General features: G+C 34.7%; 1 pseudogene; it reads right to left on the minus strand.

Annotated features, from left to right (window-relative positions):
- Positions 1–78: 78 nt before the first annotated feature.
- LOC116124185 lies at positions 79–7,986 on the minus strand (annotated as a pseudogene).
- Positions 7,987–18,521: the final 10,535 nt, after the last annotated feature.

Raw genomic sequence — 18,521 nt, forward strand, 5'->3', positions numbered from 1 at the left:
ACTGCTTTGAAAAGTTTGGGAATAGGTAAGGTGAGACAACTTCAATTTTCAAAGAAAATGAATTAATTAATTGGTCGTGTTGATATACAATAAATGGTTAGAGGATTTATCAATAACCAAGTTTATATCAATCTTTTTTCTTCTTTCTTTCCTACACAATGAATGGTTGGAGAATTTATCAATAAATATATCAATCATTCTTTCTTTTCTTTCTTTTTCTTTTTCTTTTCCTTTTCCTTTACTATTACATGCTGCTGGGTATTGTAAGTTGATTTACATGCTTTGATCCCCATACAGACATGGGGATCATCTTTTGGGATTTTATTAAGTATTTTCCTTGCAGACTGATGATCACCTGAAGCCAAAAGGGCTTGATACATCCTGCAAACAATTGGAAAAACATCCTGATTATAAGTTATGCAGAAAGATAAAACTCTCATTATTCATAAAAAACATAAACATAAAAAAATGAACAAGCATATCTTACCTTAAATAACTAAAAACATTGTAAGGTAGACCAGCTGTCTCATATTCTTTCCAAATCGAACGAGAAATTTGTAGATTTTTCGCATTCACACAAACACTGAGAAAAATATCAAGACATTTACGTGGTGGAGCAAGGTCAAATTCATTCTTAATGATCCGAAGCAAGTCTAAGCCAATTTGTAAATCAGTAGGCTCTGATTCCGCTATTAGGGAGAATACCTACAGAGTCATAAAAATGAAAGGACAAAATACAAGGTTCATCACATTAATTCATAATCATAACATAAATATACAAAGAAAATCTAGACATTATAATATTCTAAGTAGACACATTGATATTTGCATATTCATTGATAAACATGGAAACGAACAGGTATTAAAAGTTTGCATATGAGATATACTATTACTAAAATATGTCTTCCAACCAACCACAATAATCCTGCTGACCAACAATGTATGTATATAGAGCAAACAGATTATATTACAAATGGGACAAGAAAAGAATAGGAGCAAACCTCAACCAAAAAGAATTCCGTAATAAATTCATCATTGTTGATTTTATCCTTGAGTTGCTTAAGCAAAGGAATTGCAGAGCTAGAATGAAAGAAGATCAACATAAGCAAATTGGCTAAGTAAAAATTGAGAAAGAAAAAAAATGAGTTTGTATCTGGACCTTAAGTGCTTCAATCGAACAGAGTGCAAGATCAGTCTACAGCAACCATCCGTCCAATAGTCCAAATCATCCAATTCCTCCATAGGTGAATCAATCTACTCAACTCTTCTTCAGAATGGAGGTGTCCTAAGATAAGAATAGTATTGTCATTGCATTGACAAAACTTAAAACAAAAATATCTCTATATAAAACTTACAATAAGAGCTATGGCAGCTTTAGGCTCCAATCTCCATCCAGCTTCCTTAATTTCTTCATATAAACGAGGGCGTCAGACATTGTCCATTCGATGCAAGAGCTGCGACAAGTGATCCTTTGATTTCATTAGGCTTTTAACTGAAATACCTTTGTCTAAGATCACCTATTAGGAAAATAGTAAACATTAGATTATCATAAATTGACAGTTCAATATAGATAGCCTTAAAGGAAAAAAATAATTACTATTAGCAAACTACATCAAGAAAAGCAATGCAATAGATTTAAGCACAAGTGAAGATGTATATCGCACCATTTGAGTCCATGGATAATGTATAAGGCAAAATAATCTAACAAAATCGAGAATATGCTTTATGTTTATCCAAAAGCAGTAGCAACACGAATCAATCATGCAGGCAAGTCTATCATAAGCATAGATGTTTTTATCCAATATGCAGCAGCATAAAATCAAATCATGCAGACAAGTCTCATATTTCCAATAACTAATTGGAAACAAATTTGCCTTCAATGGATTCAAACAAAATCAAGATGTGCATGCACCAATACCTGTTTTGCTTTCTCAACTCTCCACAAGATGCATAGCATTATAAGTGCCAGAAGACTTGCTTTGTAACTTGAACTCCGGAGCATGTCATTTCTTCATAATACTAAAAGCAAAAACCAAATTATCACATCACTTATTGCGAAATCCATTTTTGGCAATAAGATGAAAAGGAAAAAGAAAAAAAAAAATCATGGAAGAACATCATAAAACTGTTTATCAAAAACAATAAAATAGTATCTGCTCTTCAGAGGCAAAAGGAAAAAATAAACTTTTCGTTAAAACAGGAATCTAATCTACCTTGACAAATCTTTTTCATTGCTACATTTTGTATCAGGTAGCTGAAAGTTTGAGAATTTGGTTTCACATCTGCCTTTTCCATTGTTTAAGCACCTTTAACGCACCAGCCAGTCTTTCTACAGTGCATTTAGCCATATAGCAAGTCAAAACACAAAATAGGACAAACATCATGAATTCAATAGCATATATTGAGAGTGAAGAAGTCACCTGTCGAAAATACCAGCCATTATAGCATTGTACATGTTTACATTTGGCATCAATTCATTTTTCTTACATCACCGAGCATTGCATTGCACCATCAAACTGTATTGGAACAGTAAAATTTCAACATAATAATGTTTAAGTTTCAACCATAGGAACTTAAGAGTTTAGCATATCACAATATAAAAAAAAAAATCAACCAAGCTAGATATGAGCAAACTACTTACACTTTCATTTTCACACTTAAACTTATCATGCTCCTGAAGGTCTCACTATTTGGCTTCAAATTATGGTTGCAGATCATCGAATACTCGTTGAACCTGATAAGAACAAATAATTTAATGTAAAAATAGATTCAACAAAACACCATGATTAGCCATGCATGAATATTATGGCTCTTTTTATTTTTTTTCTTTTTTTTTGACTAATACTATATAGTTTAGACTAAAAGGCATATTTTTCGTAGCAAAAAAGTATAATTTAGCTAACATCTACTAGAGCCCTAGATCATTGCCAACTCATCTCCTATGGTTTTATCTCCTTACACCATAGCTTAGATCATGTTGTGTACCAATAGAGATCAGTAATATGACAATAATTAGAAAATTAAGATACCATCAGAAGTCAGAATATTCGGTGAACTACAATCAAGATTACTTGATTTCAAACATGATGGATTCACTTTCATTCCAACTTCCTTCGTTTATTAATTTATTTACTTTTTACAGAAGCAATATAAAAATTGGTTGTTCATATGTTAAAATGATATATAAAATTTACACATATCAAAGAAGACCAAAACACGAAATTTTTTCTTTTTAATATACCCAAAAATATCACAAAAGAATTTGTTTAGCGTGACATTGTTACTAGTTCATCATCATTATACATGACAAATGCAGAGACTCTTGAAATCACTGTCAGCCATTCAGCAATTAAAATCATTTCTTATTACTAGTACATCCAACAACCTGAAGTAAGTATTATAACAACTACCCAAACTATGCACAAGAAAATGGTCACAGTCAAACCTACATACCAAAGTAAACTCATAGTTGTCCTCACAAGTAATCAAAAAGAGTTTAGTGTGCCTGTGGAGGTTTCAATCCAGCTTCAAACATTTCGTCAACATATCAAGAGCCACATGCACCTTTGAAATGAACAAAAATTATTAGTTTCACTAATTTCTGTCAAATAAATAGCAATATGAATTCAAAAACTGTATGATTACACAATTTGATTAAAGAATGAGAGGGAAAACAATTTTTCAATAATCCACATGACATCATAATTCTAAAAATCCTATGTCCAAATTTTTTAATCTTTTTAGTCATTTTTTCTTTAATTAGTCAAATTTCTCTCTACAAAGAAATTGGATCATAACTTGTTTAAATCACAATAAGCAAGAGCTTCTCATATGAGCAAGAGAAGGTTTGATCTGCAGCTTGGCATGCAAGTCTCTAAACTTTGAAATAATATCCTCAACCTTCAATTTACAAGAATATATGTAAAGAAAACAAAAATGAAAAACATGGAAATTGATCAGTTTTTAAGGCAATATTGCTTATGCTAAAGCGATAAAAAAGTTACATAACTAAAAAAAGGTTAATATAAAATAAAGCCTTTCAGATGCCACAAAATTCATAACTAATCAACATAAAAAAGATGCTGATTGCAGACAAGATGCAAGAACATCCTACAATAAAAATTTGTCAATGTAACCCCTAAGTACCCAGCTTGTATGCGAAAATACAATTTCCAATTGATGACCATTAAAAATGAGGGGCAGGTATTATCTGCATGGATGATTGATAGATAAACAAAGAGAGGCCCAAAAACACTAATAGGATACTTATAAGAGAGAATCAATTTAAATGATATTAAACTTTGGCTTCCTCAAAAATGTCCCAGGTGAAGGAACCTTCTCAAACTTTAAGATAAATAAGATTGAGAGCCAAAGAAAAAAGAAAAGAAAAGAGGTTACAAACAAAAATAGTATTGCCTGAAGATGGTCAACTAGTACAAGCTCTTCAAAGTTGACAAAAATTAGATTCCATTGTTTGCTCCTTAAGAATGGTGCACAATTGAACTGATAAAGCAGAGTCTACAAACATTATCTTTTTCCAAAGTGTCACCTTAAAAAACAAGCCATTTCAACAGGAAAAAGGTCCAAATGTAGCATTTAGAAACAGTAACTCCTCAAACCACAAAAAGAGAGAAAGATTTCAATGAAAAAACTCCACTATGGCTTGTCTGTCACACCAAAATATATCCTCAAAAGAATCTATCACAACCGAAACAAATTAGAATTTCTTAATAAGATAAGACAAAAAATAAAACTCAACCAGTTAAGCCATAAAAAATTATGATTTCTTTCGAGAACTTAGGGTTTACTTGATTTAGCACACCAAAGGGTTTTACTTTTAACTTCCCTCCAGAAAACCAATCAGTCATGAGTTTCTAAGTTTTATATGAAGTAAAAGTAGATGAAGTTTTAAAATGAAATAGCAAAGACATGTGAAATTAAGGGTGTCTCATAGGATCATGGTCTCTTGAAAATTAACGGTCATGAGAAGTTCCTCACCTCTAAATTTGGAATGCTAGAGGTTGTAGCAAAGCGGATGTTTGAGACATTCTCTGCTCCATAATCTGCAATTTTGCCAAGCATGGATAGCTTTATTAATAACAAGTTCCTAGTCTTCCATCAAACCCTACACATTTTCTATTACAGATTCCACAGACAAGGTAAGTGAACTTAATTGTTTAGGATACATATGAAAGATACAGCATAGGTGCATCAGCGCAAATAATTGATAATGAACTACCCAAAGTCAATCATTTTGAATATCATTAAAGCTTTACATAATTGCATAATGTTAAAAGAATACATATAGTTATGAAACAATTTTAAAAGATCGTGCTATTAAATATAAATAATGTTTGTAAAATTACAGCAAACAAATAAACAAATAACGTCTTTGGATAGATGATGAAAAGTATGGCTTGCTCTCTACCGATCCTATTGTAAAACTTTAGTAGATAATCTTGTATCCCTACTTTATATTCCTCAAGTCTGATTTGGAAAGCTAGAGTCAGTCCCTAGCAAAGTAAAGATTTTGGCATGGACAATCATAGAAAAATTAACACCAATGACTTGCCCCAAATTGGAAGACCTCTGTCCTATTCGATTCATTATGTGTTAAAAAGAGCCCAACATTTATTGCCTACACTCATACCAACTTAGCAACTTATTTTAAAGCTCCTCAATTCTTGATCCGCTTCTATTTTTCAATTGCAATTAGTTTTTATCCTAAAACTTTGTCACTCACACTAGCAACAAAATTGTTCCTGCACTCAAATATGAATTCCCCAAACATATAGGTTATGTAAATAAGCCTTTAGTAAATGCTTAATAAGAAGTTTCCAGATCATGGAAAATGAAAAAACCATGTACATACCAGATATTTTTAATGCCAAAAGACACTTCTCTGCAATAGACTCCAACACTAGCCTCCCCAAGAATTTAAAAATACTCATCACATGGTCCACTGAGGAAACCTTTGTTATGTCCACAGTCTCCAAAAGTTGCAAAAATTCACTATTCCGTTTGCTTTCACAAAGTGCTAACAAGTAATTCTCTGTAATGCAAGGGTTGAATCTTGTAAGATCAGTAATGAAAAGTAGGCAACTATTAAAACAACAGGCTAAACCAAAACGATAATGAAATAAAAAATCTCATTGACAAGAAATAGGTATAGAGTCAAGATGACACTGAACCACATGCCTAACAAGTTGAAATAGTCTCCCTCATAATCAATTGCAGTGCAGTTACACAGTTTCTGAATCTTCTCTTCATCATTGACTCTGATCCACAACAACATCTCATAGTAACCTAGTCTTGGATCTGAACGAGAATTTCCACTTTCAATAGCTTTACGGAAAAAATGAAACTCTTCTATCATACCCATGTCAATTAAATACATAAGAAGTGGACCATAAGTTTCCTCTTCTAGCTGAAAACCCTGCTCCTTCATAAAATTGAAAAGTTGGAAAGCCTTGCAAATTTGTTCTAGTGCAACATCTTCAGAATCACAATCCTTAGCCTGCTCAATGCAGATCTTTATTAACGAATTGTACTCTTTCACACCAGTTTCTCGCCCCAATCTACCAAATACATTAAGAGTAGCATCAGTCCCCAGTTTATTTGCACACATGTTCACTAACTTTTCAAAACGATGAGTCTGAGTATTTTTGAAAATCCATTTTTGTTTCCTGTCACGCAAGACTTCTTTTCGAAGTTGTGAAAGGTTGTTGTTAGACATGGTAGTAATCCATGGTATCTCTAATACGGTTTCTAAGGGATTAGCATTATTAGTCCCTCCTGACTTGAGCAAACTAACCGTAGTATCAACTGCAAAATTAGAGCATAAATGAAACCAATTAGAGCATTTGAATAACAACTAATAAGCTCCACATTCAATTAAGAAAAAGGAGTTAACACAATTACTTGTGAGTTCAGTTAATTTTTGTAACATCACACAATTCATTTCTTTAACTCCAAATTGTTCAATAATCAAATAAATGGAAAAAAAAAAATTGCATCAACTTATTCATTATACACTAAATTACACGAACATACCACGCAATATGGAAAATATCTCCTCTGTATGCAGCTTTGGTAGATCATCTGCATGAACATTAAAATCCAATCAAATACCGTCATAGTTCAATCCAATTACTTCTAGGTACACTCTAATGGCAAGCAAAAATAGTTGAAAAATGAGTTCACTGAATGGAAAAAAAAAAAAAAAAAAAAAAAAATCCTTAGTTGAGTCCTCAACCACCCAGAAACCAAAACAACATAAACCATTAAACCCACAATTTTATTAGCCCTCCATTTGATCTCTCAAAATTCTCAGCAACGAAAAAGATAACATAAACATGCCAAAATTGCCTGACAATTACTGCTTCAAAGTTTGGCTTAATAGAAATTAAAAAAAAAAAAAAAATCATAATAATAAATTGCGGATGCCTTTTCTGAGTTCCCAACCACCCGAAAAAAAAAAAAAAAAAAAAGAAACCCTAAAATTTTAAATTAAGTTGCCTCCCATCCCTTTTCTTCGATTGTCTCCGCAACCAAACAATTAAACTTATCCCAGAGAAAAGAAGGAAAAAAACCTCAAACATGCTAAAATCACCTAAAAATTACTTCTGTTAAGTTGGAAAAAAAAAATATCTGATTAAAATGAATACGAAAAATACCAGAACTTGAGTCCTCCTCTAGTTCCTCTCTAGCGACACCAAAGTCACCTGTGGCTTCTGTAGAATTGAGTTTTGGAGAGTAGTGTGAGAAGTTAGTGACGGAAGTGGAGGGCAATGGAGCTTTAGAATCAAGAGAGGAGCCGAATAACTTCGAGAGGCGGTCCTCGGTGGTGGTGGCGGCCGGTGAAGTTAGAATAGAGGGCTTACTTGTAGATATAGTTAGAAAAGACGGCTTAGTTGTAGATTTAGCGGTGGATTTGATGGCTGAACGAAAGAGCGAGCTCAAAGGTTTGGCTTTGGAAGGCGGCATTTGATATTTGATTGAGCTCAGTTTTCTTTTCTTTTTTGGGACAAAGGGAAGGGGTTTTGGGAGGGTTTTTCTTTTATCTGTTAGCTTCCTACATTTCCAAAAATTAGTTTCTGAAAAAAAGTTTTTCTAAAATTAATACTTAACGGGTGTATATTTTAGAACCATAAGGCATAAACCCCTATTTTTAACTAAATTAATTTTAATTTTTTATTTTCTGTAATCACCTAATTAGCTCTTTAATCAACTCTTTTAACTAAATTAATTTTAATTTTTTATTTTCTGTAATTACCTAATTAGCTCTTTAATCAACTCTTCACTCGTGTTTAGTGTTGTTGACGCTTGATTTTGGAAGCCAACGATTCGCACGTGCAAAGTACAAAGAGGGTCTTAGAAATTACACGTGATGGATCCATGAGATTTGAATATAGAGCTGAGATTATATATGTTGCAGAAAACATAAATAATAGGCTAACAAGAGAGGTTTTTATAGTGGTTCGGACGCTCAAACAAGCGACTCCTACATCCATTGTTTTTTTATTGATCTCTGACTATTTCTATGATATTGCCTGTAAGGCATACAAAGATGAAGAAATACAGTATTTACAGAGAGAAATAATTGAGCTTGAATCTATCTTTTAGCTCTCATATGCCCAACCCCCCTCTTCGGGAAGAGAAGTGTCAATTTATACACCTTTGCACTCAATGTAATGAGTGTTTTGCAAGTTGCCTTGACACATGGAAGGATCTCTCGTCCATTCATCTCTTGAAATGAGATATAGTTGGTATGAATATCTTTGAGAAGATATGGGCTTGGCAGCTAATACAAAAAGACATTTATTAGGCTGACATAAGCGTGGCTTTTTAGGCATAACAGAAGCCCCCAATTTTTGGAGTGCGTAATCGCGCTTCAAAAACTAAGGTCTTTGATCTGAATGGCTGCAGTCTCGAACTGAAGAGCTCGAACTATTCTTGGCGCGATCGAGTGCTGAGAGGTAGGAGCTGATCGCGATCTGTTAGGAGCTCGACCTGAAATATGTTAGGAGCTCGACCTGAAAGCAAAACAAGCTCAATCTAAGCAAAACGAGCTCAACTTAAGAGCAAAACGAGCTCAATCTAAGCTAAACGAGCTCAATTTGAGAGCAAAACGAGCTCGACCTCAAAGCATAACGAGCTCAACCTCAAAGGTCATAACGAGCTCAATATAAGCAAAACGAGCTCGACCTCAAAGGTCATAACGAGCTCAATATAAGCAAAACGAGCTCGACCTCAAAGGTCATAACGAGCTCAATCTAAGCAAAACGAGCTCGACCTCAAAGCATAACGAGCTCGACCTGAAAGGTCATAACGAGCTCTACCTGAAAGGTCATAATGAGCTCAATCTGAACTAAACGAGCTCAATCTGAGATCATAACGAACTCAATCTGAGCAAAACGAGGTCAACTTGAGAGCAAAACGAGCTCAATCTGAGCTAAAAGAGCTCAATCTGAGATCATAACGAACTCAATCTGAGCAAAATGAGCTCAACTTAAGAGCTAAACGAGCTCAATCTGAGCTAAACGAGCCTAAATTGAGAGCAAAACAAGCTCAATCTAAGCAAAACGAGCTCAACCTCAAAGCATAATGAGCTTGACCTGAAAGGTCATAACGAGCTCTACCTAAAAGGTCATAACGAGCTCGGCCTGAGAGCATAACGAGCTCGCCCTAAAAAGGTCATAAAGAGCTTGACCTGAGAGGTCATAACGACCTCGGCCTGAAAAGTCATAACGAGCTCGACCTAAGAGGTCATAATGAGCTCGACCTCAAAACACAAGAGATCAACGATCTCAACGTGTGATCAGTGATCTGAACACGCGATTTAAAGCTAAAGATCAACGATCTGAAGCCGAGGATCAGGATGACTTGGGCGTGCGATCTGGCCACGTGATCGGAGAACTCTAACGTGTGCTATTTGCGATCTGGCCAAGCGATTGGAGAATTCTGACGCGTGCGATTTGCGATCTGGCCATGCGATTGGAGAATTCTAATGAGTGCGATCTGCGATCTAGCCACGCTATTAGAAAACTCTGACGTGCGCGATTTGGCCACGCAATTGGAGAATTCTAACGTGTGCGATCTGCGATCTGGCCATGCGATTGGAGAATTCTGACGCAGGTTTGAGATCTGAGCACGCCATCAGGGAACTTGGACACAAGTTTGAGAATCGGACCTGCATGGGCCACCAAACTATTGACGCTTGATTTTGAACACCAACGACTCGCACGTGCAAAGTATTAAGAGGGTCTTAAAAATTACACGTGATGAATCCATGAGATTTGAATATAGAGCTGAGATTATATATGTTGCAGAAAACATAAATAATAGGCTAACAATAGAGGTTTTTATAGTGGTTCGGATGCTCAAACAAGCGACTCCTACATCCGCTGTTATTTTATTGATCTCTGACTATTTCTATGATATTGCCTGTAAGGCATACAAAGATGAAGAAATACAGTGTTTACAGAGAGAAAGAATTGAGCTTGAATATATCTTTTAGCTCTCATATGCCCAACCCCCCTCTCTTGAAATGAGATATGGTTGGTATAAATATCTTTGAGGAGATATGGGCTTGGCAGCTAGTACAAAAAGACATTTATTAGGCTGACATAAGCGTGACTTTTGAGGCATAACAAGTGTATTTACTGTTTTGAAATGCACTAAAAAAAACTCAAATTAATAACGAAATATGACTTGTGTTTTTACTCTATAGTTGGATTCATTCAAAAGGAAATCTTACCTGATTTATTTTCTTTTTAACTTTCCTCTTGTAAAAGCTACTCAAAACGTCCTTTCTTTTATTATAACAAATTATAATCTGACTCTTTTTTTTCTATTGGATTTATACATAAAATCTTTTATTCACTTTTTTTTCAATTTTTGTCCCTCCACACCTTAAATATCAGTCCGTGGATAAATGATAGTATGAAACCCACACTGATGGGCAATTGGGCAGTGCGACTAGATTGAATAACATTGTCTTTTAAAGCTGAATGAGTTTTATTATTGTTTGAATCAAATAACTTAAATACAAGGTTTTAAAACCCGGCCCAGGGTGAAACCCGACAAAGTGGTGGGTCTCGGGCTGACAGGTTGAACTGGTTTGACTTGTCGGTCAAACCAGTGACTGTCAGTATGTAGAAAAGTTTGAAATCTAGCAAAAACACCCCTGAAAAGTTATATAAATCCCTAAAAGTTTGAAATCCCATAAAAACACTCCAAATTACACAACTGCCGTCGACAACCTAGGTCAAATAGGGCATGTTTCCAACATTGCCAACCCATCACCACAAAAACTCTACCCTCAACCTCCTGACAAAAACCCATCTTACCCTATACCTATTCGCCTTGCCAATCATTAGCAACAGCCCACTGTTGTCGTCGATTTATTTTTGCGATTTCTGGTCATTTCACTCATTGAAAATCACCTCTGTCGCCACCTTTCGACTCACTGACCATTTCTCTTTAAAACCCCCAACATCCTAACCACCAATTGTTCACCGATCGTCTCTCTAATTTCTAGGGTTTGTCATGAATAGTAAAATTGGTAACCCAACCCAGTGAAGGCCCTAACTCTAGATTGAACCGATTAAACCGGTCGGATCAGGCTGGGTTTTAAAACACTACTTAAATACCTAATTATCTACCGTATAATTCCTTTTATAACTAGTAATAGCCAATTGCACAAGCGACTGCTGCAAGGGCTTTATTATTGCACAACACTACGAACAATCCTATCACAAATGCTAATCCCATTGAAATAAGTTAGAAGTATTTAAATATTTTTGGTTTACATAAATTAAACAACATTTCTAACATGGTCAAGCCAGAAGTATAACCATAAATAATTTAGTAGTTGCGTTAGTCAAAACAGTCAACCCTCAATTTTAAAAAGAAGAGATGTCTTTGATAATTTCTGTCAATTGTAATTATTATGGGATGCAAAGTAAGTTTTCAAGTTAGTGGGGATGTAATGTATTACCCCTTTATATATACATGGGAGGTGTGTCCCAACTCGCAAGTATTCCTTTCTTATTTATTGAATGCACAAACGTCTATTGAAGACTTTCTCCGCCTGTATAAATATAGTTTGTTTGTAGTATTTCTAATTACACAAGTAGAGCGAAAAAACTTCATCAGCATGGAGCACAATGATTGTGTATTCAGGCGTCTATGAAAATATTATTATTGACTTATTGTGAGTCATAAAAAGAAAATAATAAAGGTATCTTTTCATCAAACCTAAAACTAGAGAAAAATCAATTACTCCCTTACAGTTTCGAATAATTATGGCTTTTTTCGTTAAATTGCCCCCAATAGTTTCAAAAAGCAATCAAAGAACGCCCAAAACCCTAACGTCATCTAATTTATGTTAAAATATCAGGGGCAAAATTGTCTTTTTATTTTATCCATATTTCTTTTTTTTTTTTTCTAGAACTATCGATACTAGAGAATTATTATTATTATTATTATTATCTAATGTTTTAAATTAAAAGTCCTAATGATTAAAAATATGATACGAGAGAGATTATCTCTCTCCTCTCTCTATATCAGTGTTTTAAAGCCCGACCTAGGCCGACTGATTGAACAAGTTGAATCGGGACCCAAGGCCTTCACCGGTTGGGTTACCTATTTGACTATTCATGACAAACCTTAGATAGGAAGACGATGATCAACGAGCAATTGGCAGTTGGGATGTTAGGGGTTTTGAAGAGGAAGGGCCGATGAGTCAAAAGGTGGGGACGAAGTTGATTTCCAGTAAGTGAAGTAATCAAAAATCTCAAAAATTGCGCGTCAACAACAGCCCGTTGCTGTCGGCAATTGGTGAGACGAACTAGGGTAGGGTGAGATGGGTTTTGGTCAAGAGGCTGAGGGGAGTGTTTTCATGGTGATGGAGAGTGAGTTTGACGTCGAAAACAGGCCTATGGTTGTCGACGCCAACAATGGGTTTTTTTTTTTTTTTTTTTTTTTGGGAAAATTGGTCGATTTCAACCAGATCTTGGGCCAATTTGCTAAGGAATGGAGTGGGATTTGCATTTGGTGTGTCGCCATTGCCAACCTTCGACTGTCGATTGCATTTGACCAAAGGACAAGGGTGTGTTTGCTAGATTGCAAACCTGTAGGGAGTGATGAGATAGTTTCAAGGGTGTGGTTGCTGGATTTGAAACCTCTGGACAGGCTGTGTCACCGGTTTGACCCGTCGGGATCGGGCCATTTTGTCGAGTTTCACCCAGGTAGGTTTTTAAAACACTGCTTTATAAATATAAGGCTTTGGAGCAAAATTAATAAATGGGCATTTCTAACTTTTTAATACAAATATCTAATTACTGAAAAATTTGTTAAAAAACTTTAATTCATATCTAATTAATAAATAATCTAGTATGAATATTCCATCATTAATTAACCCACCCGGCAACACCTCCTCCAACGTCGTCATCATCACCACAACACACTATTCCCATTCCTTCAAAATAATTCAACAGCACTTATCACAAGTATAAGCAATGAGCTTCTCATACGAGGAAGAAGAAGGTTTGATCTACAGTTTGGCATGCAAGTCTCTGAACTTTGAAATAATATCTTCAACCTTCAATTTACAACAATATATGTAAAGAAAACAAAAATGAAAAACAGATGTAAATTGATCAGTTTTTAAGGCAATACTACTTATGCATAAAAGCGATAAAAAAGTTACATAACTGAAAAAAAAAAAAAAAGGGTTAAAATATAACTAAAGCCTTTTAGATGTCACAAAATTCATAACTCATACGACATAAAATAAGATTTTGATTGCAGACAAGATGCAATGAATATTCTACGATAAAAATTTGTCATGTAAATCCTAAGTACCCAACTTGTATGCGAAAACACAATTTCCCAATTGATTACCGCTAAAAAATGAGGGGCAGGTATTGATCTGCATGGATGATTGATAGATAAACAAATAGAGACCCAAAAAACTTGACTAATAGATTAGATATTTAATAAGCGAGAATTAACTTAAATGATATTAAACTTTGGCTTCCTCAAAAATGTCCTAGGTAAAGTAACCTTCTCAAACTTTAAGATAAATAAGATTGAGAGCAAAAAAAGGTTACAAACAAAAACAGCATTGAATGAAGGTGGTGAACTAGTACAAGCTCTTCAAAGTTGACAAAAATTACTGCCATTGTTTGCTCCTTAGGAATGGTGCAAATTGAACTGATAAAGCAGAGTCTACAAGCATTATCGTTTTCCAAAGTGTCACCTTAAAAAACAAGTCATTTCAACAGGAAAAAGGTCCAAATGTAGCGTTTAAAAACAGTAACTCCCTCAAACCACAAAAAAGAGAGAAAGATTTCAACGAAAAAACTCCACTATGGCTTGTCTGTCACACCAAAATATATTCCTCAAAAGAATCTATCACAACCGAAACAAATTAGAATTTCTTAATAAGATAAGACACGAAAAATAAATCTCCAACCAATTAAGTCGTAATTAAACATATGATTTCTTTCGAGAACTTAGGGTTTACTTGATTTAGCACCAAAGGGGTTTTACTTTGAACTTCCCTCCAGAAAACCAATTACCTCATGAATTTCCTAAGTTTTATATGAAATAAAAGTAGAATGAAGTTTTTAAAATGAAATAGCAAATTGCATGTGAACTTAAGGGTGTCTCATAGGATCATGGTCTCTCGAAAATTACCAGAAGCATTCATGAGAAGTTCCTCACCTCTAGATTTGGAATGTCAGAGGTGTAGCTAAAGACGACGTTTGAGACATTCTCTACTCCATAATCTGCAAATTTGCCAAGCATGGATAACTTTATTGATAACAAGTTCCTAGTCTCCATCAGGCCCTACACATTCTCCATTACAGATTCCACAGACATATCTAAAGGTTGTATAAATAAGCCTTTAGTAAATGCTTAATAAGAAGTTTCCAGATCATGGAAAATGAAAAAAACCATGTACATACCAGATACTTTTAATGCCAAAAGATACTTCTCTGCAAGGACTCCAACACTAGCCTCCCCAAGCATTTAAAAATACTCATCACATGGTCCACTTAGGACCTTTGTTATGTCCACAATCTCCAAAAGTTGCAAAAATTCACTATTCCGTTTGCTTTCACAAAGGGCTAACAAGTAATTCTCTCTAAATGCAAGGGTTGAATCTTGTAAGACCAGTAATGAGAAGTAGGCAATTATTAAAACAATAGGGTCAACCAAACGACAATGAAATAAAAAATCTCATTGACAAGCAACATGTATAGAGAGTAAACCAACATTGAGTGGTCTGATGGTAAAAGAGCAAAGGGATCCAACACGAGTTCTTGAGTTCGAGTCCCCGCATGCTCTAATAGGGGTGGCCACTGAGGGGATTTACTTGGTCATCAACTTCAGGGCCTCGGAGGATTAGTTGAGGTGCACGCAAGTTGGTCTAGACACCTCCGGTCAACAAAAAAAAAATGTATAAAGTCAAGATGACATTGAACCACGTGCCAAACAAGTTGAAATAGTCTCCTTCATAATCAATTGTAGTGTAGTTACAGAGTTCTTGAATCTTCTCTTCATCATTGACTCTGATCCACAACAACATCTCATAGTAACCTAGTCTTGGATCCAAACGAGAATTTCCACTTTTAATAGCTTTACGGAAAAAATGAAACTCTACTATCATACCCATGTCAATTAAATACATAAGAAGTGGACCATAAGTTTCCTCTTCTAGTTGAAAACCATGCTCCTTCATATAATTGAAAAGATGGAAAGCTTTGCAAATTTGTTCTAGTGCAACATCTTCAGAATCACAATCCTTAGCATGCTCAATGCAATTCCTTATTAATGAATTGTACTCTTTCGCACAATTTCTCGCCCCAATCTACCACATATTTTAAGAATAGCATTGACAGGCCTTTCGCAAGTGTACGAAATCGTGCAAGTAATAAAGCTCGAGTAAACGAGTGTCGAATCCCAAAGGAACTACCTACCAAGTACCAAACTAGTCTATTCTATTGCTATTTGATAAAACAGAACTTTAAAAATGACTTTAATGAAATAAAATAATAAACTAAAAACTAAACACTAAATTAAGGGAGAATTTGTAAACACTTTGAAGTAAAAATCAATATGATCAAACCTAGGGTATAGATTTCACACCAATTTAATCCTATGCATTGACATCTATTGTTAACCTAATCAAGCGTATTCTAAAAGCCAAATCCCCTATTATTCCACTAACTCTCTCTCGAGCAATTAGCAAATTAACCCTTAAACAACAACCTAAGATATCTCTAAGTTAGATTTAGGAGCTAAGTGATCATTAATCTCTATGGAATTTACCGGAGCCTCACAGATCGCGGTAACCTATCTCTAGCGTTCGCTCAATCTATGGTTTTATTACCTAAGACAAATCAGGTTTCATCTCTCGATCTCAACCTAACCCATGATATCATTCAACTCTCGGGCCCTTGAGAATTGAAAGCATTATGCACAATAATAAAACTTAGAATTAAAAGCTCAATAAGAATTAACAACAATCCAAGTCAACATATATTCATAAATTGGGCTACATCTTAGCCCTAGAAAAGAGATTTAGTTCATCATGAAAATAACAAAATCCATCATTCTATTCAATGACATCCGTTCAAGAAAAAGATAAAAACTTCTCTAATCGGTGAACGAGAGCTTTCAGGATCCCGATCTCCAATTTGGTAGCCGTCCTCTTCTCCCTCCAAAAGTCTCCCTTTTAACTTTTTAAAGACCCTCTTTTATATCCTTAGGGTTCTGGTCGTGCTTAGGAAAAAGATTAGAAAACTTAGCCCATTCAGATTCGGATTAGGGTAATGAATTAACACACACCCGTGACCCATCGCCGCGGCGGTAAGAATGGTCGCTACGACAATCGTTCTTTCTGTCCAAGGCATCTGTAATCTTCAGAATTTGATAAAGTCATCAACACTAACATTGTAGCTCTCTGAATAAGCTTTCCAACGCCACCAGAATCGTCAAATTCCAACTTCTACAGCTCAAGTTATGACAGAAATATTGAAGCATGTTCATGATAAAGGATTTCCAGATTTAACGCTGTATCTTCGACGCGTCACAACTTTGTCGTTTCAACTCCGATTCTTGCATTGTTTGTTCCTACTCGTCATGAATTCCATCGACATCATTCTTTTTCCTTCACATATTGGTTTGAACCTGAAAATACTCAAAATACACCTGTGATCCCGTAAAAGGTATTTATGAAATAATTAATTTAAATTCCACAATTTAAACACATTTTTCCACAAATAATCCAATTAAATCACTAACAAAATATATACTTTCAAGCTCTTATCAAGCATCAGTCCCAGTTTATCCGCAAACATTTTCACTAACATTTCAAAACGATAAGTCGGTGTATTTTTGAAATTCCATTTTTGTTTCCTCTCACACAAGACTTCTTTTCAAAGTTGTAAAATGTTGTTGTCAGACATGGTAGAAATCCATGGTATCCCTAATGCAGTTTCTAAAGATCCGCTTGGGAGTTTCATGGTAGCGATTATGAGGTAAACCACCGTAGCAGTTTTGAGGGTAAATCACTATAACGGTTTTGAAGGGTTTTTAGTAGCGGTTTTTAAAACACCCAACCTGTGTTTGAGAGTTTATTTTCAAGCTGTTTTGACAGTTTTTTAAAATAATAAATTTACATATATGCTCATAAAAATACCTCAACTTCAGCCAGTTTTTGGGAGTTTTGTTTTTTCAATCACAAGGTAAGGGTTCTTTATTTGTTTTCTACTTATTAGTATTTTATAACTTCAAATGTAATAAAGTTTATTTATCCTTCTTTGCAACATATGGAATGATTGAAAATTTGTAGCTCCACTTCTCCAAGAAAGCATATAGAAATGAGATTTTAATATTTTTTTTTTTTTATGATTGCTTAAAATTATTTTATATTTAATATGATTGGAGATGCGCATAATATGTTTAATTTTTTTTGGATATAATTGTGATAGTTTTATAGTAGAGAGTGTATTTATGGAATAAAATTTTAAAACCAACTAAAACACCCCGATTTTGGGTGTTTTATAAACTGCTCAAAAATACACTACACTTGTTATGGGGGTTTCTGAGCCAGTCAAAACCAGTGCATAAAAATCTAGCAAGTAATGGTTTTAGAGCACCTCAAAACTAGTTTAATTAAAAACCCCTCAAAACCAATAAAAAAACTCTCAAACAGACCCTAAAGTCACTGGTGGGTTCTATAGATTTGAGTTTTGGAGAGTTGTGTGAGAAGTTAGTGACGGAAGTGGAGGGCAATGCAGTTTTAGAGTTATGAGATGAGACGAATGAACGTAAGAGGGAGCTCAAATTTTTGGCTTTGCAGCTTGACATTTGATTTTTGATTGAAGACTAAGAGAGGCTCTCAATTGAATACAATGCTTGGAATGAAAATAAGCTAACACTAACTAGTTTTTTATAAGAGTTTACATGTAGATTTAACGGTTCAGATCTATACAAATCCAATA

Source organism: Pistacia vera, unplaced genomic scaffold (assembly GCF_008641045.1).
Source record: "Pistacia vera cultivar Batoury unplaced genomic scaffold, PisVer_v2 Contig150, whole genome shotgun sequence".
NCBI classification, from domain to species: Eukaryota; Viridiplantae; Streptophyta; class Magnoliopsida; order Sapindales; family Anacardiaceae; genus Pistacia; species Pistacia vera.